General features: G+C 38.6%; 1 pseudogene; it reads right to left on the bottom strand.

Annotated features, from left to right (window-relative positions):
* The window catches only part of LOC129560776 (amine sulfotransferase-like), an 87,229-nt pseudogene that overhangs the window by 55,633 nt on the left and 5,855 nt on the right, over positions 1-25,741 (bottom strand).

Consider the following 25,741-nt stretch of genomic DNA (forward strand, 5'->3'; position numbering starts at 1 on the left):
TCAACCAGTAGAAATAACCCAATACTCAAGTACAGCAATACAAATAAAGAAATTGTATGGCTTTGTATAAGGAAACACTATAAGAATGCATGAATTAAAACTACGTGGAAAACATATATGAATCTCAGAAATATAATATTCAGTGGAAAAAAATAGACACATCACACAATTCTTTATAAAAGATTAAAAAGCAGTAAGATTAATCTATGGCTTGAAAAGGAGAGTAATTACCTTTTGAGGATGGTATAGTAACTGATTAGGTAAATGAGAAAAGTCTTAGGGTCTTAGTAATATTTTTAATTGAGTTATAGTTATAGTTGCTGTACAATATAAGTTATAGATGTATAATATAACAATTCACAATTTTTAAAGATTGTACTCCATTTATAGTTATTATAAAATATTGGCCATGTTCCCTGTATTGTATATCCATGTAGCTTATTTTATAATAATAGTTTGTACCTTTTATTCCTCTACCACTATATTGCCCTTCCTCCCTTCCCTCTCCCCACTGGTAACCACTAGTTTGTCTTAGTAATAGTTTATTTCTTGATCTTATTGCTAGTTCCATAGATTTAGTCATTTTGCAAACATTATTATTCACAATAATTTTTTAATTTTCCTGTATTTGTGTCATATTTAATAATATGTGAAATAAATAACAAATATGAAAACATTTGTATACTAAATACAAAGCTTGCCATTTATAAAAAAGACAAAACATTAATTCATAAGTCTCTTCGGTCATGTTGAATGCTTTGCGACCTTATGGACTCTAGCCCACCAGGTTCCTCTGTCCATGGAATTCTCCAGGCAAGAATATTGGAGTGGGTAGCCATTCCCTTCTCCAGGGTATCTTCGCAACCCAGGGATCAAACCCAGGTCTCCCACATTGCAGGCAGATTCTTTACCAGCTGAACCATAGGGGAAGCCCTGGAGCCAGTCTACAAAGACTGAGAGACGTATTTCTTTTTTCAAATACCCAATTTTTAACAAAAATTTAAGAGTTATATAAAGAAACAGGAAAATTAGCCACAATCCAAGGAACAAATTAATCTCCAGAAACAAACCCTGAAAAAACAATAAAACTAAATTTATTTGACTAAAATATCAAAACAACCAAAATAATTGTCTGAAATAAATCAACAAGATAAAGGAGAACAGAGATAGGAATAAATGGTATTAGGAAAATGGTTAATTACAAAAATTAGAATATCAACAAAGAGATAAAGCATTCATCTTTTTAAGAGAACCAAATAAATTAAGTGCTTGAACTGATAAATTCATTAGACAGTTTCAACAGAAGTCTTGAATAGTCAGAAGAATCTGAAAACTTGAAGACAGGTCATTTGAAATTACGGAATGTGAGGAGTCAGAAAAAATAGAAGGACAAAAAGTAAACACAACCTAAACGGACTTTGGGAATATTATCAAAGAGAATTAATATGCATAAATCTATTGCATGAATGTCAAAAATAGTAAAGAGAAAGGGATAGAGAATGTATTTGAAGAAATAATGACTGAAATATCTCTAAATCTGAGGAAGGACAGGTTTACCTAAAGAAGAAGCTCAATAAACAAGTAGGAGAAACCCACAGAGACCACAGTACTACATATTATACTCAAATTGTTGAATGTCAAAGACAAAGAATCTTGAGAGTATCAAAACAATGTAACTTAAAGTAGCCACAATAAGATAATGATCAAATTTCTCAATAGTTGCTTTGCAGGTCAGGAAGTGGGATGATGCATGAAAAGTGCTGAAAGAGAAAAACTATCAACAAAGAATTCTGTGTGCACCAAACTCCTTTTGAAAAAGTGAGAGAAATTAAGGCAATCTGAGATAAGCAAAATTTTAAGATGTCCATTACCAACAAGATGCCCTTACAAGAAATGTTAAAGGGAGTCCTTTCAATTGGAACAAAAAAACACAGCACAGTAGCTGAAACACTTACAAAAATACAATGAACTCCAGTAACTTACTGGAGTAATAACTCCAGTAAGTAAATACATGGACAAATATAAAAACCTGTATTTCTATCATTTTGACTCATTCAGATCAGTTCAGTCGCTCAATAGTGTCCGACTCTCCGTGACCCCATGAATCACAGCACGCCAGGCCTCCCTGTCCATCACCAACTCCCGGAGTTCACTCAAACTCATGTCCACAGAGTCGGTGATGCCATCCAGCCATCTCATTCTCTGACTTCCCCTTCTCCTCCTGCCCCCAACCTTTCCCAGCATCAGAGTCTTTTCCAGTGAGTCAACTTGTCCCATGAGGTGGCCAAAGTATTGCAGTTTCAGCTTTAGCATCAGTCCTTCCAATGAACACCCAGGATTGATCTCCTTTAGAATGGACTGGTTGGATATCCTTGCAGTATAAGGGACTCTCAAGAGTCTTCTCCAACACCACAGTTCAAAAGCATCGATTCTTCGACAATCAGCCTTCTTCACAGTCCAACTCTCACATCCATACATGACCACGGGAAAAACCATTGCCTTGACTAGACGGACCTTGGTTGGCAAAGTAATGTCTCTGCTTTTTAATACACTATCAAGGTTGGTCATAACTTTCCTTCCAAGGAGTAAGCGTCTTTTAATTTCATGGCTGCAATCAGCATCTGCAGTGATTTTGGAGCCCAGAAAAATAAAGTCTGACAATGTTTCCACTGTTTTTCCATCTATTTCCCATGAAGTGATGGGACCAGATGCCATGATCTTTGTTTTCTGAATGTTGAGCTTCAAACCAACCTTTTCACTCTCCTCTTTCACTTTCATCAGGAGGCTTTTGAGTTCCTCTTCACTTTCTGCCATAAGGGTAGTGTCATCTGCATATCTGAGATTATTGATATTTCTCCCGGCAATCTTGATTCCAGCTTGTGCTTCTTCCAGCCCAGCGTTCCTCATGATGTACTCTGCATATAAGTTAAAAAAGCAAGATGACAATATACAGCCTTGACGTACTCCTTTTCCTATTTGGAACCAGTCTGTTGTTCCATGTCCAGTTCTAACTGTTGCTTCCTGACCTGCATACAGGTTCCTCAAGAGGCAGGTCAGGTGGTCTGGTATTCCCATCTCTTTCAGAATGTTCCACAGTTTATTGTGATCCACACAGTCAAAGGCTTTGGCATAGTCAATGAAGCAGAAAGATGTTTTTGACTACTAGATGTTTTTCTGGAACTCTCTTGCGTTCTCCATGATCCAACGGATGTTGGCAGTTTGATCTCTGTTGCCTCTGCCTTTTCTAAAACCTGCTTGAACATCTGGGAGTTCACGGTTCACATACTGCTGAAGCCTGGCTTGGAGAATTTTCAGCTTGACTTTACTAGCGTGTGAGATGAATGCAAATGTGCGGTAGTTTGAGCATTCTTTGGCATTGCCTTCCTTTGGGATTGGAATGAAGACTGACCTTTTCCAGTCCTGTGGCCACTGCTGAGTTTTCCAAATTTGCTGGCATATTGAGTGCAGCACTTTCACAGCATCATCTTTCAGGATTTGAAATAGCTCCACTGGAATTCCATCACCTCCACTAGCTTCGTTTGTAGTGATGCTTTCTAAGGCCCACTTGACTTCACATTCCAAGATGTCTGGCTCTAGGTCAGTGATCACATTTTCGTGACTATCTCGGTCATGAAGATCTGTTTCGTACAGTTCTTCTGTGTATTCTTGCCACCTCTTCTTAATAGCTTCTGCTTCTGTTAAGTCCATACCATTTCTGTCCTTTATCGAGCCCATCTTTGCATAAATGTTCCCTTGGAATCTCTAATTTTCTTGACGGGATCTCTTGTTTTTCCTATTTTGTTGTTTTCCTCTATTTCTTTGCATTGATCGCTGAGGAAGGCTTTCTTATCTCTCTTTGCTATTCTTTGGAACTCTGCATTCAGATGCTTATATCTTTCCTTTTCTCCTTTGCTTTTCGCTTCTCTTCTTTTCACAGCTATTCGCAAGGCCTCCTCATACAGCCATTTTGCTTTTTTGCATTTCTTTTCCATGGGGATGGTCTTGGTCCCTGTCTCCTGTACAATGTCATGAACCTCCGTCCATAGTCCATCAGGCACTCTATCAGATCTAGTCCCTTAAATCTATTTCTCACTTCCACTGTATAATCATAAGGGATTTGATTTAGGTCATATCTGAATGGTCTAGTGGTTTTCCCTAGTTTCTTCAATTTAAGTCTGAATTTGGCAATAAGGAGTTCACAATCTGAGCCACAGTCAGCTTCTGGTCTTGTTTTTGCTAACTGTATAGAGCTTCTCCATCTTTGGCTGCAAAGAATAATCAATCTGATTTCGGTGTTGACCATCTGGTGATGTCCATGTGTAGAGTCTTCTCTTGTGTGGTTGTGGCAGAAGGTGTTTGCTATGACCAGTGTGTTCTCTTGACAAAACTCTATTAGCCTTTGCCCTGCTTCATTCCGTGCTCCAAGGCCAAATTTGCCAGTCACTCCAGGTGTTTCTTGACTTCCTACTTTTGCATTCCAGTTCCCTGTAATGAAAAGGACATCTTTTTTGGGTGTTAGTTCTAAAAGGTCTTGTAGGTCTTCATAGAACCGTTCAACTTCGGCTTCTTCAGCATTACTGGTCGGGGCATAGGCCTGGATTACTGTAATATTGAATGGTTTGCCTTGGAAACGAACAGAAATCATTCTGTCGTTTTTAAGATTGCATCCAAGTACTGCATTTCGGACTCTTTTGTTGAGCGTGATGGCTACTCCATTTCTTCTAAGGGATTCCTGCCCACAGTAGTAGATATAATGGTCATCCGAGTTAAATTCACCCATTCCAGTCCATTTTAATTCACTGATTCCTAGAATGTCGACGTTCACTCTTGCCATCTCCTGTTTGACCACTTCCAATTTGCCTTGATTCATGGACCTAACATTCCATGTTCCTATGCAATATTGCTCTTTACAGCACTGGACCTTGCTTCTATCACCAGTCACATCCACAACTGGGTACTGGTTTTGCTTTGGCTCCATCCCTTCATTCTTTCTGGAGTTATTTCTCCACTGATCTCTAGCAGCATACTGGGCACCTACCAACCTAGGGAACTTCTCATTCAATATCCTATCATTTTGCCCTTTGATACTGTTCATGGGGTTCTCAAGGCAAGTATACTGAAGTGGTTTGCCATTCCCTTCTCCAGTGGACCACATTCGGCTGTGGTCCATGTGATCAGATCGACTAGTTTCCTGTGATTATGATTTCAATGTGTCTGCCCTCTGATGCCCCCTCGCAATACCTACCATCTTATTTGGGTTTCTCTTACCTTGGGCGTGGGATATCTCTTCACAGCTGCTCCAAGAAAGCGCAGCCGCTGCACCTTACCTTGGATGAGGGGTATCTCCTCAAGGCCGACCCTCCTGACCTTGAACGTGGAGTAGCTCCTCTCGGCCCTCCTGCGCCCGCGCAGCCACCGCCTATTGGACGTGGGGTAGCTCCTCTCGGCCGCCGGCCCTGGCCTCAGGCGTGGGGTAGCTCCTCTCTGCCGCGCCTCTTTGCGTGGTCTGTTGCGCCGGGGCTGGCGTCTCTCACGTTTGACTCATAGTTCTACTTTATTCTTTTATGTGCTTTACATAAGAAAAGCATAAGAACTGTTACTAAAGGCATCATAGAATGTAGATCATAGATAAATGCCTTATTCTATGAACTGTAATAACATACTTCCTAGTGAAAGAACCCATAATCTGTATAGTATTTTTATTAATATATTTTCCCTTATATACTTAAGAACAATTCTAATCAATTGCTCTATTTTTGAATAAAATGAAATATATTTAATTTCATGACTGAAGTCTTTTAATAAAATTTCATTTTAAATTGAAAAATTAATTAACTGACTTTAACAATTCAAGCAGTAAAACTGTGTTAGTGAATCAACATATTAATCAGAGATCACAAAACAGTTACATTCAAATGCATTTTGTTTGGTTTATGCGATGTTTTAAAAGAGCATTGAATGGAAATCAAATGTAAGCATTATTGGTATCACAAGAAAGCCACATTTCAAGATTCTCATTAAAAAAATAATAAATGAAAGAACTTGTGGAACAGGCCCACGTTCTTCTCTGGCTAATTAGCCATATCATAGTGGGGTCTAACTTCAGTTCTTCCTTGTGCCTTTCTTTCTTTTAAACTGTGGGTGCTCCACACACTTGAGTTTACCTTTGTTACTGCAGATGCTTACATGAAAAGGAATTACAATTGATGTTCATGGACAGGGAGAAAAGAGAACTGAGGAAGACCTGTAATGAAGGGAAGAGCACCAAATGAGGCTTCTGAGAAGCAATTAGGTGTGAAGGTAACTAGGAGAATGTGGTTCATGAAAACAAGGGTAAGGAAAGGTTTCCAAGAAATAATTAAAAAAAAAAAAAACAACGCCTTCCTCTCTCACCTTGTTCCTCTCCTCAACCATCACCAACAGAATATTGAAGTCATGCCCATGTTCATACCAGCCTCTGTTGCAATCAAACCAGAGGCTTCCTCAGTTCAGTTCAGTCGCTCAGTCGTGACTGACTCTTTGCAACCCCATGAATCACAGCACGCCAGGCCTCCCTGTCCATCACCAACTCTGACTCACTGGAAAAGAGGCTTCCTGACAGAGTAGAAATTTGTAAGTAACAAGGTAAAGATGTTGCACCTATTAAAGAGTAAATGACCGCCTTTCTTTTCTGTTCTGGACTCTTCAGAATTACAAAGTTGCTACTACCACTAAACCTTTGAAAAACGGTTCTCTGCAAAACAATGACATGATTTTAATAGAAACCTGCCTTTGCAAGGTACTCTGTCTGTAGGAAAGTGGGACTGTAGAAGAATATCTAAGGTAAATCTCTTCCTTTTCCTACTTTCTCTACCTGAAACCTGGAGGAGGACAAGGCAATCCACCCCAGTATTCTTGCCTAGAGAATTCCAGGGACAGAGGAGCCTGGCGGGCTACAGCCCATGTGGTTGCAAAGAGTAGGACACAGCTGAGCAACTAACACTCACTCATGATTACCCTTTGCCTTCTCCCTAAATCTATTCCTTATATTTGAGAATTTGACTAAATAGCAGCATAACATGTTTCTTGATAAATTTAGAGTTATCTTTTCCTTTCATAAACATTTCATCCAATGTTCTATGTTATCTGAAGATTCAAATGTAGCTCTCAAATTTGAAAAATGAAAAAGTGAGATCAAAACATCCTTAGGGTTTCTGTAGATGTAAATAACCTGCAGAGGAAATAATGAAACAATTCTAACAATTCTTGGTTATCCTTACAGGTTTGGATTTTAACACACTAAGTATTAGTTGCTCAGTCACATCCAACTTTTTGTGACCCCATGGACTGTAGCCTATGAGACTCCTCTGTTCATGGGATTCTCTAGGCAAGAATACTGGAGTGGGTTGCCATTTCCTCCTTCAGGGGACTTTACCAACCATACATAAAGGAGATTTCATTACTGTGCATTAGAGGATACCCCAGGTTAACCTGTCATAGAAAACTCTCTTGAGCCCTTTAAATTCTATACCAGTTCCACATAGTATTTAATTACAGGAATGCAGAACAGTTCATTTCATCAGCTTGCTACTCATGGACATGTAGGTTGTTCCCAATATCTGCTATTTCAAAGACTGATAGAATAAATAACTTCATTTCCAAGACATTTTACATGTGCTATCATATAGGATTAATTTCTTAAAGTGAAGTTATTTATTTGTACATATTATAAACATCCGGAGAAAGCAATGGCAAGCCACTCCAGTACTCTTGCCTAGAAAATCCCATGGATGGAGGAGCCTGGTAGGCTGCAGTCCATGGGGTCGCTATAAGTCAGACATGACCGAGTGACTTCACTTTCACTTTTCACTTTCACACATTGGAGAAGGAAATGGCAACCTACTCCAGTGTTCTTGCCTGGAGAATCCCAGGGACGGGGGAGCCTGGTGGGCTGCCGTCTATGGGGTCGCACAGAGTCAGACATGACTGAAGTGACTTAGCAGCAGCAGCATTATTAACATCACAAATTATCTTGCAGAGATATTCAATTTACTTTTGGTGAGTAATAAGTGATACTTGATACACAGTTAACACTGGAGATGAGTGAAAAAAAGGAAAACTACTTAACAGATGATTTTGGAATAATTACCCATATAGACAAAGAGAAAGGAAATGCATTTCTATCTTACTCCCTACACTGAAATGCATTTACAGTAGGATTAAGGATTTAAATATAAAAGCAAAACTTTGACATCTAAGAAAATAAAGGATATATTTCTGAAAATGTATGGTATAAAATTTTTTGATGTTTTGAAATCTAGATGTTATGGGGACAATTAGCTTTACAAAAATATATAATATCAGTTTAGGAAAAGGCAGCTGATTTGAGTAAGCTGATGAGAAAACAAAAAATGTGGTAGGATTATAAATACCTGACAGGATCATATACATATTTATAATATACTTTAATCAAATCTTTAATTTTTCAGCTTATTTATATTTTTAATCTTCCTGATAACATTGCTAGACTGCAAACAACAAAGAGCCTTGAAATTTATTTGACAAGACTAAATTTATTGTGATAAAATCAAATAATGATAAAACAATCATAGAAAATTAAAGTCTATTTTCTAAATAATTACACATAAAAATTCCTGTATTCAAAAGCACTATGTTAAAACAAGTATTATAAGTAAGTAAAATTTATTCCAGGAATAAAATATCATTATTACTCAATTTTATTTCATTGTGGATTAAAGGGCAGGAAAAAGCATGACATCTTCAGAATTGCCCAAAAAAGGCATTTTATGTCATTAGACCTTTTCTGAAGAGGGCAAAAACAAAAGTGAACATAAAACTCCAAATAAACTAAGAATAGAAAAAAATCTTCAACATCATGTTCCACAGAAAACAATTTAAAAACATACCAAAACACAAAGACAAGAAAAGGTACTAAAAATACTAGTATCAACGACAAGAGGAGAACATTACATCGATACGCTGGGGAAACGGGGAACATGTTTCTGGGATGGGTGAATGATTTTTCACTTCAGCCAGGCAGATCAAACTATCAGCAGGGTTGTTGATCCATCTGCAAATATAACCAGAAATAGGCACAAATGTAAACAGGGTGAAACTTGAACCAAATCCCAACTTGTTCACTTGCTAGTTGAGGCCATGTAACTAGACTATTTTAAGTTTTTAACTTCCTCATCTCTAAACTTGAGATAAGGACACTTATTTCACAAGGTTCTAGTTGCTAAGTATTTCTTGAAAGGACTACAACATTATGTCAGCACTTTGCAAAACTGTGTCAGCCTAGTGAGATTTTTCTCTTGCTTTGGTTTGGTTTTTCAACCTCAAGAGGCTGCCTTACAAACACTGTGAACCAAGGAAAACAACCAATATGTTTGCTTACCATCTGTTATCTCCCACAATTTCGAAGGAAGGGAAAAAGAAAACACAAAGGGTCGCTGAAAACCATAATAAGGTTGGAAAACATGACATGGAAACACTACATTCTCAAATAGTGAAAAACAGACCAAAGGAAAAAGTAAAAACTAGGAGAAACACTCAACCGAAAGAGCAGAGAAAAGCATGGTTCTTCCTGGAAGAGTTCAGAGCAAACTGCAGGGAGAAGCAACCAGATTAAGGATCAGATGTGGACATCGAGCCCTGGGGCAGGCTACTAACAACCTCAATTCCAGATAGCTGGTTGCGTGGGTGCTGTCTCTCCAGATTTCTGGGTTCTGTAGAGAAAAGCTTTAACTTGAATAAATCTTGAGAACCACTCTTTCAGAGAGTGGTTTGTCTAGGTAACCAGTGGGTTGTAAAACCTAATGGAGAAAGAACTTGAGGAAACTCTGGACTTTGTTATCAGATGCTGGGGGGAAAAATAATACACATATAACAAAAATATCAAAGGAGCTTTACCCGGGAAAAAATGCAAGTGTTCTCCGTGGAGATTAGGAGCCTTTATTTTGGCATTTGAGGGGATTTGCAGCCTGGCTTCCTCTCTGTTCCAGCCTCACCCAAGCCCACCTCACAAAACTACCCCATTGGTCCTTCCAGTAAAAGAAAAGAATTGTTAGGAAAACACTGCTACAAAGGTGGAGGAAAGGAAAACCACTCAAGCCAGCTATAATGATCAGTCTAATTCTTCATGGTAACAAATTATAAGGGGTGATCACTGAGTTTGTGAGGAAAATTAATAGAAAGTATTAAATATAAGACAACAGGCCCAAAACAGAGATTATGCTAAGCCACAAAGAGCCAAAGCAAAACAAGCAATTACAGTCTGGCTCTCTAGGAAATGAAATCTTAAACCAGTCAGTCAGTCAGGAGTCACCTAATGAACACTAGCTAGGTAACCTGCCTGAGACACCCCTAATAGAAAGTAAATTTGTAATAATTAACCTGCCCTTTTTGCAAAGTACAACTTCCTTGTTCTCTCTCCTCTTTGCCTGTAGAAATCTCATTTTGTACAGCTCTTTGGAGACTTTCTATCTGCTGGACTTGATGCTGCCTGACTCAGATGGAATTTTGCTCAAATAAACTATTAAAAAATTTTTAATGTAAACATAAAAGGAGCTGCTCATTGTGGGGAAATAAACAAGATGGTGCCAGTTAGGTCCTCTGGCCCCATGTTCTATAAACAAGGATTTTGCATGGTTACATAACAGTTGAGATCACCTATAGCACTGCAGATGTGCATCCACTTTTGTTCTGTAAGAGTATATAAGCCCTACCTGAGGAGCCCCTTTTTGCTGTTGCCTGAAGAGAATAAACGTGTCTGCAGCCCCAGTGGCTCCTAGAGTTTTCGTCCAGCTTCCCTGCTCATGCCTTGTCTTCCCTGGGTTCAGCAAACAATGTGAGAATCATGACACTCAAAATTTGGATAATTCTTCTATTTGTCTGTGGTGGCTCAGAGCTTAAAGCATCTGCCTCCAATGCAGGAGACCCGGGTTCAATCCCTGCGTCGGGAAGATCTCCTGGAGAAGGAAATGGTAACCCACTCCAGTATTCTTGCCTGGAGAATCCGATGGACGGAGAAGCCTGGTAGGCTACAGTCCATGGGATCGCAAAGAGTCGGACACGACTTAGCGACATCACCTCACCTCACCTCTATTTGTCTGTAAGTCACCCTATCATTCTGATTTTTCTGCAGATTTTAACTACTAAAGTTTTTAAGTGTAAATATTGTACAGGAAAATAAAATGTTACTAATTTAAGATGAAATGCACTCCAGAGAATAAAAGGAAAATTAATAAAAATAATAGTCAGGAGTTAGGCAGCCAAATGTAATAGAGAAAGAAATCATGGCCTTTTCCTTTACAACAGCAAAACCCTGATAGAATAGACATTGCCAAATATTTCTAGTTCATAATAGCCTCAAAAAAATGTTTAAAGTGGAAATTGAGGGGAAAATCTTTAAAATGCATAGAACAACATAGTGGACTTCCCACATGGCCCAGGGATAAAGAATCTGCCTGCAAAGCAGGAGACACAGGAGACATGGGTTCAATTCTTGGGTTGGGAGGATGCCCTGGAGGAGGAAATGGCAACTCACTCCAGTATTCTTGCCTAGAAAATCCCATGGACAGAAGAGCCTGGCATGCCAGAGTCCATAAAGATTGCAGAGTTGAACACGACTGAACAACGGGAGCATGTGCACACACTGAACAGCCTAGTACACTTGGTAGACAGGAACGATGACCTGATGAAAGACTGACAGCATAATGCTGTGTGGTATGGTGGAATACTGCAGAGATAATAACTGTCCCTTTATTCCTCCATTAATCTATATATTTCATCAATTCCAGTCAATACCTACAAATTACTGGGGGAATTAATATTTTAAAAATAATGTTGATGAGGATTTATCTTATCAGTTGTAAAATTTAAAAGAATGAAGAACTGCCACATGGTTAAACATATATCTATTTTTGCAGAATCAGAGGGAGAAATTATGGAAATAGTATTCAAGAATGAGATTGATAATACCTAGCACATCAGCAAAGATTGATATTGATAATTCTAATCAATGCTGAGTACATGACTAAAAAAGCATTCTTATATGCTATGTGATGAAATGTGAAATATAAGTTGACAAACTATAGAAGGCAGTTGGAGAAGGAAATGGCAACCCACTCCAGTGTTCTTGCCTGGAGAATCCCAGGGACGGGGGAGCCTGGTGGGCTTCCATCTATGGGGTCACACAGAGTCGGACACGACTGAAGTGACTTAGCAGCAGCAGCAGCAGCAGGGGTTAATGGTCAGCTGCCTGTTACTCTGGCTAAGCTATGAGAAAATCATCATGGGAAAAGAATAAAAGCAAAATATAGCAATACAACATAACCCAAATAAAAGTACATGGGGTTGAGTAGTTGGGGTCACCATGCCCTGCTAAGCTAAGGGAAAACATAGCGTGGACCTTGGAACGCCAGGTCAGCGCAAGTTCAGAACGCTGCTTATGCACACACTAAGATGTTTTCCCAAGGCATATGCGGGTCTATGACCTCCAGCTCAGTGATACCCCTTGTACAAGAAAATAACAAAGATAGTTCAAAGTCATCAATAAATGGGAAACATGGCCAGGGACACAGGAGGCTGACTTCATCATAGCACAACAGATACTTTCTGCTTGCCAAGACACTAAATAAGAGTGATGTGGCTCTGGGGAACACGGCTCTGGATCCAAGAGGTCTCGAGTCCCCCAGTCCCATCATTAAAACTTTCATTCTGTCTCTAGTTTTTTTCCCAAAACTGTGTGTCAACCACTTTTGATCCCTACCTGCTGCACTGGCTGCAGCAGGCAACATATAATGCCTACCAATTCTTAAAATATTTGGAAAATTTAAACTGAAAAATTCTCTTTTAGGCAAACATTTGACCAAGTCAAAAGAGTGCAAACATCTTTAAGAATGTTTATGTGATGTGTACATTCACTATGACCTACCAGTCCATCAATATACATTCAATACTGCATGGCTATACAATATAATTCTACTGAACTATTAAAAAGGATAGAATTTTATGGCCTGACATAAAAGAGTTTTTCCAATATTTTGTATAACTATTCAGCAAACAATGTATATTGCAACCTAATTTATTTATATGTTTGTAATTCCATATATACTTTAAATGTATAGAATAATAAAAGCTGAATAATCCTGAAGAAATGTGGATGATTGGTGCTAGGGAGCAATAGGGTGCTAGGGAGCAGAGTCGGATACGACTGAAGTGACTTAGCAGCAGCAGCAGTCATCATGCTCGTATAAGCTTCTCTTTGATAGTGATTCTCAGCTTTCCACTAAACACAGAATTTGATTCCAGGGGAGATTTTTAATCCCTTCAATGTCCAAATCGGCACTGATATGGAAATAGGGTTTAACCTGAGGGTGCTTGGAAATGTTCATCTTCTCACTTGTTTCACCTGATGTTCATGAATTAAGACACTAATACATTTTGCTGTCATACAATAATGTAATTAGCCTCCAATTAAAATAAATAAATTTTTTTAAAAAGACACTAATACATTTTGAGAACCTGAAAAGTAGGAATCAAAGAGACTAGAACACTTACAAAGGTGAATAGCTCCCCCAATAATTTCTGATTTTATGGCAGGAATTTTCATTGAACTGAATTCTTTAGGGGCCTTCAGAGATGCTTGAGATCTCTCTTTAGACAAGCCATTAATAACATAAGAGTGAAAATGACAGTACCACATCTACAATTTTAAATATTGGTTTAGTTTTGTCATTTCCATAACAACAAAAAGGTACAGTACAGCTTGCAACTAAGAATGTTAGTAACTTTTTGTTTCCTCAGCAGTTTTTAAAGATTACTGAAGTCTTAGTTTTCTGAAATGTTGGAGGGGATGCCCTATTCCAATAAAGGTCTGCCCAAAATATTAACTAAAGGTGAAACGGAGAAAGTTTTTAAATGGCCTATATAATTTTGATGTTGTGCTGCAGTTTGTTCTCTTCTTCACTCTAAGTAATCAAGTAATCTTTTCATTGTCATTTTGGAGCCCAAAATGTAGAAGTAATTGGGAGCCCATCATATCATCACATAAAATTATACCACTTTATATTACCTAGTTCTGTCTGCTGGGGGACCTGGAAGTGAGGAGAAGTCAGAGGAATGAGCACACCGAAAGCCTGGCTCCTGATTTCTAAATACCATTCTCTATTCAGAGTGATCACAGTAAGTGACTTATTGCAGTGGTGGTGCAAGGAATGTTCGAATAAGGCTAGAACATCTCCTACACCAGAGAGAACACAAAGAACACTGGAGACACGTCAAAAGCACGTGGGAGCTGACTGGGACTCAAGGCATCTGAGAAATTCTGGGACATCTGGAACACTGAAATCAATAATGGCAATACAGATTGTACTCTTTAAATAAGAAAGAAGACATGAGCCTCATGAGAAGTGCTGGCAAACTTTTTTGGTAATAGGTCAGTAAAGGTTTTAGTTTTACAGCACAAACATTATGTAAGTGTTTATATAACAAGAAACAAAAGTCCACAGATTTTTCTGTAAGAATTCATTCAAGCTTATACTTTATAATAATTCTTTGTAATACACATCTACTAAAGACAAGGTCAGAGTCACAGATGTTAGGAGATAGTTTACAGTCATATATTTTCTATGGACATGTTTCTTTAGATGCTTTCATTGTTTAGTCACTAAATTGTGTCCAACTCTTTTCAACACCATGGACTATAGCCCATCAGTCTCCTCTGCCCACAGGATTTCCCAGGCGAGAATACTGGAGTGGGTTGCCATTTCCTTTTCCAGGGGGTCTTCCTGACCCTGTGATAGACACTTTACTCAAACTATTAGACGCAAAATAGATAAATAGCTTATCTTGCTTGGTTAACAAATGAATCACTGCAAATTTGTTTTAACTGCAGCATCATTTTTTATTTTTATGAAACTATTTTGTTGAGACGAGAAATTCTGTTTAAATATGTGTATTTTTTCTGTCCATTTCTTTTATGCAACTTAGGAATACTGTGACAACTACTTAGTCTGGTTAGATAAATGTACGTTGTATCCTTTTAGCTTAGCTATAGTTATCATTACGGTTTCCCTGATGGCTCAGTGGTAAAGAATCTACCTGCCAATGCAAGAGACATGGGTTCGATCCCTGGGTCGGGAAGATCCCCCAGAGAAGAAAATGGCTACCCACTCCAGTATTCTTGTCTGAAAAATCTCATGCACAGAGGAGCCTGGTGGGCTATAGTCCATTGGGTCGCAAAGGAGTCAGGCATGACTGAGCAGCTAAAACAACAAAATAGTGTCACTGTGTAATAAAAATGCTGCTTTATCTGTTCATCAACAAAAGTAATCCGTTCTCCACTGTACCTTCAAAGCATGACATTTGAATCTATTTTTCTTATTTTTCCATGATAAGAATGTACTGGTAATAACAAATAAACTATTAAAGTATGGTCATATGTACTCTGAAAGGTAGTTTATTTATAATGACATCATTGTGATCATTTTTTGAGGAAACATGGTTTGTATTATATAAACTTTGTAACTACTAACCCAAACCTTTGTTGGAAAAGAATAAAGGATAAAAAATGCAATATTTCTCTGGAGACGTATATCCTTTCCTCAGTCCGTGTGTGGCAGCTCTGAGTCCTTCCAACAGAGAAGTTCAGAAAGGCAGGAGGTAAAACCAGGAGGAGACCTGGAAAATCAGAAACCTTCTGATGCAAGAAGCAGGACTCATTCCATCCTTGTTTAAAGTAAGAACTTAGGAAGGAAAATCATATATGTTTCTTGGGAAAGATAAACAGAGTTATGAGCAAATTGAAATAAAAGCAAGTGAAGCAGCCAGGAACCCTAAGTTGATCACAAATTAGCAGAGGAGTACCAGTAGGTGCAGGCTTCCCTGATGCTTCAGATGGTAAAGAACCCGCCTGCAATGCAGGAGATCTGGGTTCAGCCCCTGAGTTGGGAAGATCCCTTGGAGGAGGGCACGGCAACCCACTCCAGTATTCTTGCCTAAAGAATCCCCAGGGACAGAGGAGTCTGGTGGGCTACAATCCATGGAGCCCAGCATCAGTGGATGCAGAATCTGAGGTTGGAGGTGCAGCACCTGCTCTACTGTGGACCTTACACAAACTGCATCGCTTCCCCCTCAGCCTGATTAACTTCCAGGAACCCAGATTCTCAAGGAGCCAGCAAAAATCAGGAGCAACAAAAAGCAGTTAGAAAATGTAGCTAAAACAGTATTCTACTTACAGTAGCTACAAAAAGTATCTATATAGGTTTAGGAATAAATTTAACAAGAAAGGAGCAAAACTTTTATAAGAGCAGTGTTCTTTACCAACTGACCTGAAAGAAAACAGAAATAAATGGTAAGTGCAGTATTTCTGAATGGAAATACTCAATTTGTAAAGGTGTCACTTATTAAATTACAATTTAAACCAATAACAAAATTCCAATAGGATTCTTTATGAGAGCGATAAATTTATGTTAAAATGTCAATTTTCTGTAAAAAGTTTATCAATGCATCATTATACAAGAATCAAATCATATACATAAAATTATTTACAAGATAATGAAGTCTATTATAATTTGTAAGAAAATGATACAATATTCAATAAATAATGCTGGGTAAATTCTCTTTATTTGAAAAAATGTGTTAATTTATTTTTTAATTTTTTAAAATAAATTTATATAGAGGTATAGTTAATTTTAAGAGAAATCAACCCTGAATACTCATTGAAAGAACTGATGCTAAAGCTGAAGCTCCAGTAGTTTGGTCATGTGATGTGAACAGCCAACTCATTGGAAAGTGCCTGATGCTGGTGGCTTGATGGCATCACCAATGTCATGGACATGAACTTGGACAAACTTCAGGAGATGGTAAGGGACAGGGAGGCCTAGCGTGCTGCAGTCCATAGGGTCGCAAAGAGTCAGACACAAATGGGCAGCTGAACAACAACAACAATAGTTGATTTACAAAGTTGTGTTCATTTCTGCTATATAACACAGTGAATCAGTTACTCATATACATATATCTATATGATATATGTATATCACCGGGAGTTGATGATGGACAGGGAGGCCTGATGTGCTGCGATTCATGGGGTCACAAACAGTCAGACATGACTGAGTGACTGAACTGAACAGTACCTGGGATGGACAGCAAAGAAACTGCTTCAGTGAAGTTTTAAGGATGGGAAAACATGATAACTTAGTTTTGGAAAAAACGTTATTTTTCCTCTTTTACTTTTTTCTTTGCCAAGTTCCCAGTTATGCCTCCACAAAGTCATGACTCACCCGCTTTATGGAAGCATGTGAACAAACTTACCATTGTATTTATATTATCAGTTCAGTTCAGTTCAGTTCAGTCACTCAGTCGTGACCGACACTTTGCAACCCCATGAATCACAGCACGCCAGGCCTCCCTGTCCATCACCAACTCCTGGAGTTCACTCAAACTCATGTCCACAGAGTCGGTGATGCCATCCAGCCATCTCATTCTCTGTTGTCCCTTCTCCTCCCGCCCCCAATCCTTCCCAGCATCAGAGTCTTTTCCAGTGAGTCAACTCGTCGCATGAGGTGGCCAAAGTATTGGAGTTTCAGCTTTAGCATCAGTCCTTCCAGTGAACACCCAGGATCCATCTCCTTTAGAATGGACTGGTTGGATCTCCTTGCAGTCCAAGGGACTCTCAAGAGTCTTCTCCAACACCACAGTTCAAAAGCATCAATTCTTTGGCAATCAGCTTTCTTCACAGTCCAACTCTCACATCCATACATGACCCCAGGAAAAACCATAGCCTTGACTAGAAGGACCTTGGTTGGCAAAGTAATGTCTCTGCTTTTTAATATGCTATCTAGGCTGGTCATAACTTTCCTTCCAAGGAGTAAGCATCTTTTAATTTCATGGCTGCAATCAGCATCCGCAGTGATTTTGGAGCCCCCAAAAATAAAGTCTGACACTGTTTCCACTGTTTTCCCATCTATTTCCCAAGAAGTGATGAGACCAGATGCCATGATCTTTGTTTTCTGAATGTTGAGCTTCAAGCCAACCTTTTCACTCTCCTCTTTCAAGCCTCTTTCCTCAAGAGGCTTTTGAGTTCCTCTTCACTTTCTGCCGTAAGGGTGGTGTCATCTGCACATCTGAGGTTATTGATATTTCTCCCAGCAATCTATAACTACATATAAACAATATGCCTTCAACTACCTGGGAAAAAAAGAAAGTTACTATAAATTGATGACTGTTTTGTTCCAGGCTAACACTGGTTATTGTACATTACAGAAGTACTTAAAATTTCCATAAGATCAGTCAGCTAATATTTAGCAATGAGGACATGCATTTTCACATGGAGATTTTAATAAGGTTATACATTTATAATGGCAAAGCTAAAATTATTACACCTTTACCCAGTTTAGATGTGATATAGCCTTAAACTAAACTTACAGAGATACTGATTTCTGATGACAAACAGCAGCTGATAGGAGGAGTAGCAATAAAAGAAAATGATTTTTAAAAAACATGGAAATATAAACAAATGAAACTCCAAATAAACTGAAAACACAAACAAAAACAGTGAAGATTGGTAAAGTCTTTAGTTACCAGTTCTTATTTTTCAAGAGAAAGGGGAAAATTATACCTCAGATTAAGTGAAAGAAATACTAACTTAGAGAAATACAAAGCCAGTGTTTATTGCTACTGGACGTAGATGCATATAACCTTTCATGTATTCCAATTTATTTGTTATATGAAGAATTCATTTATTCTGCAAACTCAAATCACCAAAGGTCAGATAAATGAGATGTTTTTATAAATTTTATGATATGAGATTTTGGTATAATAAGAGATATCTAATAGCCCCTCTCAATAGTGAAAGAAAGTCATTTGTGTTATTAACTTTTCCTAGGGGGAGGTTCAGGATAAATTTTGGAGATGTAAAAGCAGCCTGTGATGGACAACAGTACAGTCATCACTACATCATCAGTTCTGTGGTCTTGTTAATGAGGCGAAAGAGTTTCACATTAAATGAACACTAAATGAACTACCACTTTGTGCCAGGCACTGTGCTAGGCATTGGTAGATTTTCAAGTATCAGGTAGAAGAACTTACAATTCTAGGATATTTATCAGATTCCTTCCAGGAAAACATAATGTAGTTTCTTATACGACAAGAAGCAGAAATCATGGAAATACAACTAACTAGGTAAGAGAAGAAGGCAAAAGGGACACCATTTTTGGAAACTCTGGAAGGAAACCCAAAGACTACACTGTGGTTCACTTGTACCATAGTCCAAGACAATCATTCATGGCTAAACTTCACCTTTTCGAAGGAAATGGCCTTCTTTTCTTGACAAACAATGTTGGTTTATTATAGTTTCATAACTTGCTACTCGGAGAAGGCAATGGCAACCCACTCCAGTTCTTACCTGGAGAATCCCATGGACGGAGGAGCCTGGTAGGCTACAGTCCATGGGGTTGCTAAGAGTCGGACACAACTGAGCGACTTCACATTCACTTTTCACTTTCATGCATTGGAGAAGGAAATGGCAACCCATTCCAGTGTTCTTGCCTGGAGAATCTCAGGGATGGGGGAGCCTGGTGGGCTGCCGTCTACGGGGTCGCACAGAGTCGGACACGACTGAAGTGACTTAGCAGCAGCAGCAGCAACTTGCTACTGGGTCATACTTCATATTCTCAAATGTGGCCTGAAAACATCATCCACAGCTTCCTGATTCAGTTCTTTCCCCAGAAATGCACATAATTTTAACACAGAACTTCTGAGATCCTAAGGGTATGAAAATTATGCAAATTATAAGAAAGAAGACTTATGTCACAGCTAAATATCATTATGGGGATGAAAAATGTAAGTGCTTAAGCTGTATAGTAATTTTGATTTGGACCATGAGAGGTGACTTATCCCTTCTTGGCAAATTAGTCTTGACTTGTCTACTGCTAGAGTGCTTATATGGTTGCATTTTAGGAGTTCTTACATTTCATTTTGGCCACATGATGTGAAGAACTGACTCATTGGAAAAAACCCTGATGCTGAGAAAGATTGAAGGCAGGAGGAGAAGGGGACAACAGAAGATGAGCTGGTTGGATGGCATCACCAACTCAATGGACATGAATTTGAGTAAGCTCCAGGAGTTGGTGATGGACAGGGAAGCCTGGAGTGCTGCAGTCCCTGGGGTCGCAAAGAGTCAGATATGACTGAGTGATTAAAGTGACATTTCATTTTATCTGTGTTCACTCAGCAAATATTTTGAAAGTACTTGCTGCTGCTGCTGCTGCTGCTGCTAAGTTGCTTCAGTCGTGTCTGACTCTGTGCAACCCCATAGACGGCAGCCCACCAGGCTCCCCCGTCCCTGGGATTCTCCAGGCAAGAACACTGGAGTAGGTTGCCATTTCCTTCTCCAATGCATGAAAGTGAAAAGTGAAAGTGAAGCTCAGTAGTGTCCGACTCAACTGCAGCCTACCAGGCCCCTCCACCCATAGGATTTTCCAGGCTAGACTACTGGAGTGGGTTGCCATTGCCTTCTCCTTGAAAGTACCTACTATGTGTCAAACTGTTCCAGGTGATGGTGCAAGTGAACAGAATAATAACAGTATAGCCAGGGCTAGGAGTTGAGTACAAAGACTTATGGTGAGAGAGTAACTCTGAAACAGAACTCAGCTAAAGTCTCAACCAATAAGATAAATGTATTTGTTGAAATTGAGAGGAGTTCAACAGAAGTCTTGAATAGTCAGAAGAATGAATCAGAAAATTTTTTTAATATAAATGTATTTATTTTACTTGGAGGCTAATTACTTTACAATATCGTACTGGTTTTGCATGCATTGACATGAATCTGCCCCAGGTGTACATGAGTTCCCCATCCTGAACCTCCCTCCCACCTCCCTCCCCATCCCATCCCTCTGGATCATCCCAGTGCACCAGCCCCGAGCATCCTGTATCATGCATTGAACCTGGACTGGTGATTCATTTCACATATGGTAATATACATGTTTCAGTGCCATTCTCCCAAATCATCCCACCCTCACCCTCTCCCACAGAGTCCAAAAGACTGTTCTATACATGTGTGTCTCTTTTGCTGTCTCATATACAGGGTTATTGTAACCATCTTTCTAAATTCCATATATATGTGTTAGTACACTGTATTGGTGTGTTTTTCTTTCTGGCTTACTTCACTCTGTATAATAGGCTCCAGTTTCATCCACCTCATTAGAACTGATTCAAATGTATTCTTTTCAATGGCTGAGTAATACTCCATTGTGTATATGTACCAAAGCTTTCTTATCCATTCGCCTGCTGATGGACATTTAGGTTGCTTCCATGTCCTGGCTATTATAAACAGTGCTGCGATGAACATTGGAGTACATGTGTCTCTTTCAATTCTGGTTTTCTCGGTGTGTATGCCCAGGAGTGAGATTGCTGGATTGTATGGCATTTCTACTTCCAGTTTTTTAAGGAATCTCCACACTGTTCTCCATAGTGGCTGTACTAGTTTGCATTCTCACCAACAGTGTAAGAGGGTTCCCTTTTCTCCACACCCTCTCCAGGATTTATTGCTTGTAGACTTTTGCATAGCAGCCATTCTGACTGGCATGAGATGGTCCCTCATTGTGGTTTTGATTTACATTTCTCTGAATCAGAAAATTCAAAGCCAGGTCATTTGAAATTATGGAGTTTGAAGCATCAAAATAAAGTAGAATATAGAAAAGTAAATACAATGGACTTTGGGGATATCATCCTAGAGAGAATAATTCATATTATGAAACTGTCAAAAATAGGAGAGAAAGAGAAAGGGGCAGAGAACCCATTTGAAGAAATAATCATTGAAATATCTCTAAAGCTGAGGAAGCAAATGGCTATACCTAAAGATGGAGAAACCCCCTGAGACTTACAGTACAGTGTATTATATTCAAATTATTGAATGTCAAAGACAAAGAATCTTGAGAGTAGCAAAACAATGCAACTTGTCAAAGTATCCTCAATAAAATAATGATCAGATTTCTTAACAGTTAATTTGCAGGCCAAGGAACATAACGCATGAAAAGTGCTGAAAGAGAAAAACTACCAACCAAGAATTCTGAGTGCACCAAAACTCTCCTTTTGAAAATGTGAGAGAAATTAAGGCAATCTCAGATAAGCAAAAATTTAAGATGTCCGTTTCCAGTAAGGCTACCCTTACAAGAAATGTTAAAGGAGTCTAAGTTGAAACAGAAAGGCACAGCACAGTAACTCAAATCCTTATGAAAATAAAAAGATTTCCAAAAAAGACAAATATATGGACAAATACAAAGTCTGTATTTCTATAATTTTGATTCATAATTCCACTTTATTCTTTTATGAGCTTTAAAAAAAGAAAGCATAAGGTTTTACAGAACTTAGACAATAAATGCCTGATTTCAAGTAATATAATATTTCCATAATTTCTACTGCATTTTTATGTATATATTTCCCTTATGTACTTAAGACCCACTCTATATAAATTTCTCTATTTTTGTATATATTGTATAAAATACAATATATTGAATTTCATGGCTGAAGCCCATAATAAACAGTATAAACTGAAAAATAAATTAACTCACTTTAACAATCCAAGCAGTAAAAATGCATTTGTGAATCAAGATGTTAATCAGAGATTACAAAATGGTGAAGTTCAAACGTACTTTGTTTGATTTATACAATGTTTTAAAACAGCACTGACTGGATACCAAATGCAAGCATTATGTGGTTTCAAAGGAAAACTATATTTCAAGATTCTCTTTTTAAAAAACACAAAGAACTTGCAGCACAGGGCCACATTCTTCTCTGGTTAATTATTCACACCTTAGTGGTTTCTCACGTCAGTAAGGAATCCTAATTGATGTTCGTGGACAGGGAGAAAAGAGCTCTGAGAAAGAGCAGTAAGGAAGGGAAGAGCAGGAATTAGATAAAAAAAAAAGTTTGAGAAGCATTTAGGTATAAAGAACTGGAGTCATTAGGTATAAAGATCAAGGAGAAGGTGGCTCATGGAAACCAGGATAAGAAAGGGTTTCAAAGAAATAATTAAAAAAAAAAACCTTCTCTTACCTTCTTCATCTCCTCATACATCAAGAACAGAATATTAAAGGCATGTCTGTGCTCATACCAGCCTCTGATATGATCAAACCAAAGGCTTCTTAACACTATGGAAATTTGTTAAGTAGCAAGGTAAGGATGTTGCGCCTGTCAAAGAACAGAAGACCACCTTTCTTTTCTGTTCTGGAGTCCTTAGAATGACAAAACTGCTCCTACACCGGGCATCTATGCTACCTTTGAAAAACGGTTTTGTGGGAACAATGACATGATTTTAATAGGAACTTGCCTTTGCAAGGTACTCTATGTCTGTAGGAAAGTGGGACTGTAGAAATAAGGATACCGAACTGTAAACATTTCTTTAAGGTAAATCTCTTCCTTTTCCTACTTCATCTACCTGAAAACATGTGTGTTTGTTTTCCCTCTTATTGTTTATTTTAAGATCTGTGGGTAACAACTTTAGCTACCCATTGTAATGGGTCAGAAATGGAATGTAATCTACTAAATGACTAAGAACCCCAATTCCACATTACAAAAGTCTCTAGCCTCATATATCCTCTTCAGAATTGGAATGAATATTCCACATGTTTCTTATAAAGCCTACTACAGGACCATGACAGAACACAGAAAATTACACCTACCCTGAACATTGGCTATTCTAGAACACATGCATCTAGCATTGGATCTAGCTAGAAGGATTACTAGATTGCCTTTGATTCTTTTAAAATCTGGTCAAAATGGTTTCTTGAACAATGTCCCCTTGCAACCTTGACAATCCCCAAGTGGTCCTGTTGAAATTAGAAAGCCACTGGGTGACAGATTAAGTGGACAGACAATAGTGACCACTTATATACATTCTGTCTTCTGTGATTCTTAAAACTATTTCTTATGTTTGAGAATTTGGCTAAATGGCAACATTGTCTCGAAACATGTTCCTTGATAAATTTAGAGTTACCTTTTCCTTCTAGATTCAATATCAAGGTAATCCAAGCCTATGCCTCAACCAGTAATGCTGAAGAAGCTGAAGTTGAACAGTTCTATGAAGACCTACAAGACCTTTTAGAACTAACACCCAAAAAAGATGTCCTTTGCATTATAGGGGACTGGAATGCAAAAGTAGGTAGTCAGGAAACACCTGGAGTAACAGGCAAATTTGGCCTTGGAGCACGAAATGAAGCAGGGCAAAGGCTAATAGAGTTTTGCCAAGAGAACACACTGGTCATAGCAAACACCCTCTTCCAACAACACAAGAGAAGACTCTACACATGGACATCACCAGACGGTCAACACCAAAATCAGATTGATTATATTTGCAGCCAAAGATGGAGAAGCTCTATACAGTCAGAAAAAACAAGACTGGGAGGTGACTGTGGCTCAGATCAGATCATGAACTGCTTATTGCCAAATTCAGATTTAAATTGAAGAAAGTAGGGAAAATCACTAGACCATTCAGGTATGACCTAAATAAAATCCCTTATGATTATACAGTGGAACTGAACAATAGATTTAAGGGACTAGATCTGATAGACAGAGTGCCTGATAAACTATGGACGGAGGTTCATGATGTTCTACAGGAGACAAGGATCAAGACCATTCCCCTGGAAAAGAAATGCAAAAGAGCAAAATGGCTGTCTGAGGAGGCCTTACAAATAGCTGTGAAAAGAAGGAAAGTGAAAAGCAAAGGAGGAAAGGAAAGATATAAGCATCTGAATGCAGAGTTCCAGAGAAGAGCAAGGAGAGATTTTAAAAAGCCTTCCTCAGTGATCAACGCAAAGAAATAGAGGAAAATAACAGAATGGGAAAGACTAGAGATCTAGTCAAGAAAATTAGAGATTCCAAGGGAACATTTCATGCAAAGATGGGCTCGATAAAGGACAGAAATGGTATGGACCTAACAGAAGCAGAAGATATTAAGAAGAGGTGGCAAGAATACACAGAAGAACTGTACAAACAAGATCTTCATGACCACGATAATCACTATGGTGTGATCACTCACCTAGAGCCAGACATCTTGGAATGTGAAGTAAAGTGGGCCTTAGAAGCATCACTACAAACAAAGCTAGTGGAGGTGATGGAATTCCAGTTGAGCTATTTCAAATCCTGAAAAATGATGCTGTGAAAGTGCTGCACTCAATATGCCAGCAAATTTGGAAAACTCAGCAGTGGCCACAGGACTTGAAAAGTCAGTTTTCATTCCAATCCCAAAGAAAGGCAATGCCAAAGAATGCTGAAACTACCGCACAATTGCACTCATCTCACACGCTCATAAAGTGATGCTTAAAATTCTCCAAGTCAGGCTTCAGCAATACATGAACCGGGAACTTCCAGATGTTCAAGCTGGTTTTAGAAAAGGCAGAAGCACCAGAAATCAAATTGCCAGCATCCACTGGATCATGGAAAAAGCAAGAGAGTACCAGAAAAACATCTATTTCTGCTTTATTGACTATGCCAGAGCCTTTGACTGTGTGGATCACAATCAACTGTGGAAAATTCTTCAAGAGATGGGAATACCAGACCACCTGACTTGCCTTTTGAGAAACCTGTATGCAGGTCAGGAAGCAACAGTTAGAACTGGACATGGAACAACAGACTAGTTCCAAATAGGAAAAGGAGTACGTCAAGGCTGTATATTGTCACCCTGCTTATTTAACTTCTATGCAGAGTACATCATGAGGAATGCTGGGCTGGAGGAAGCACA

This window comes from Moschus berezovskii, chromosome 10, assembly GCF_049115385.1.
Source record: "Moschus berezovskii isolate FMDL1 chromosome 10, NW_MosBer_1.0, whole genome shotgun sequence".
NCBI classification, from domain to species: Eukaryota; Metazoa; Chordata; class Mammalia; order Artiodactyla; family Moschidae; genus Moschus; species Moschus berezovskii.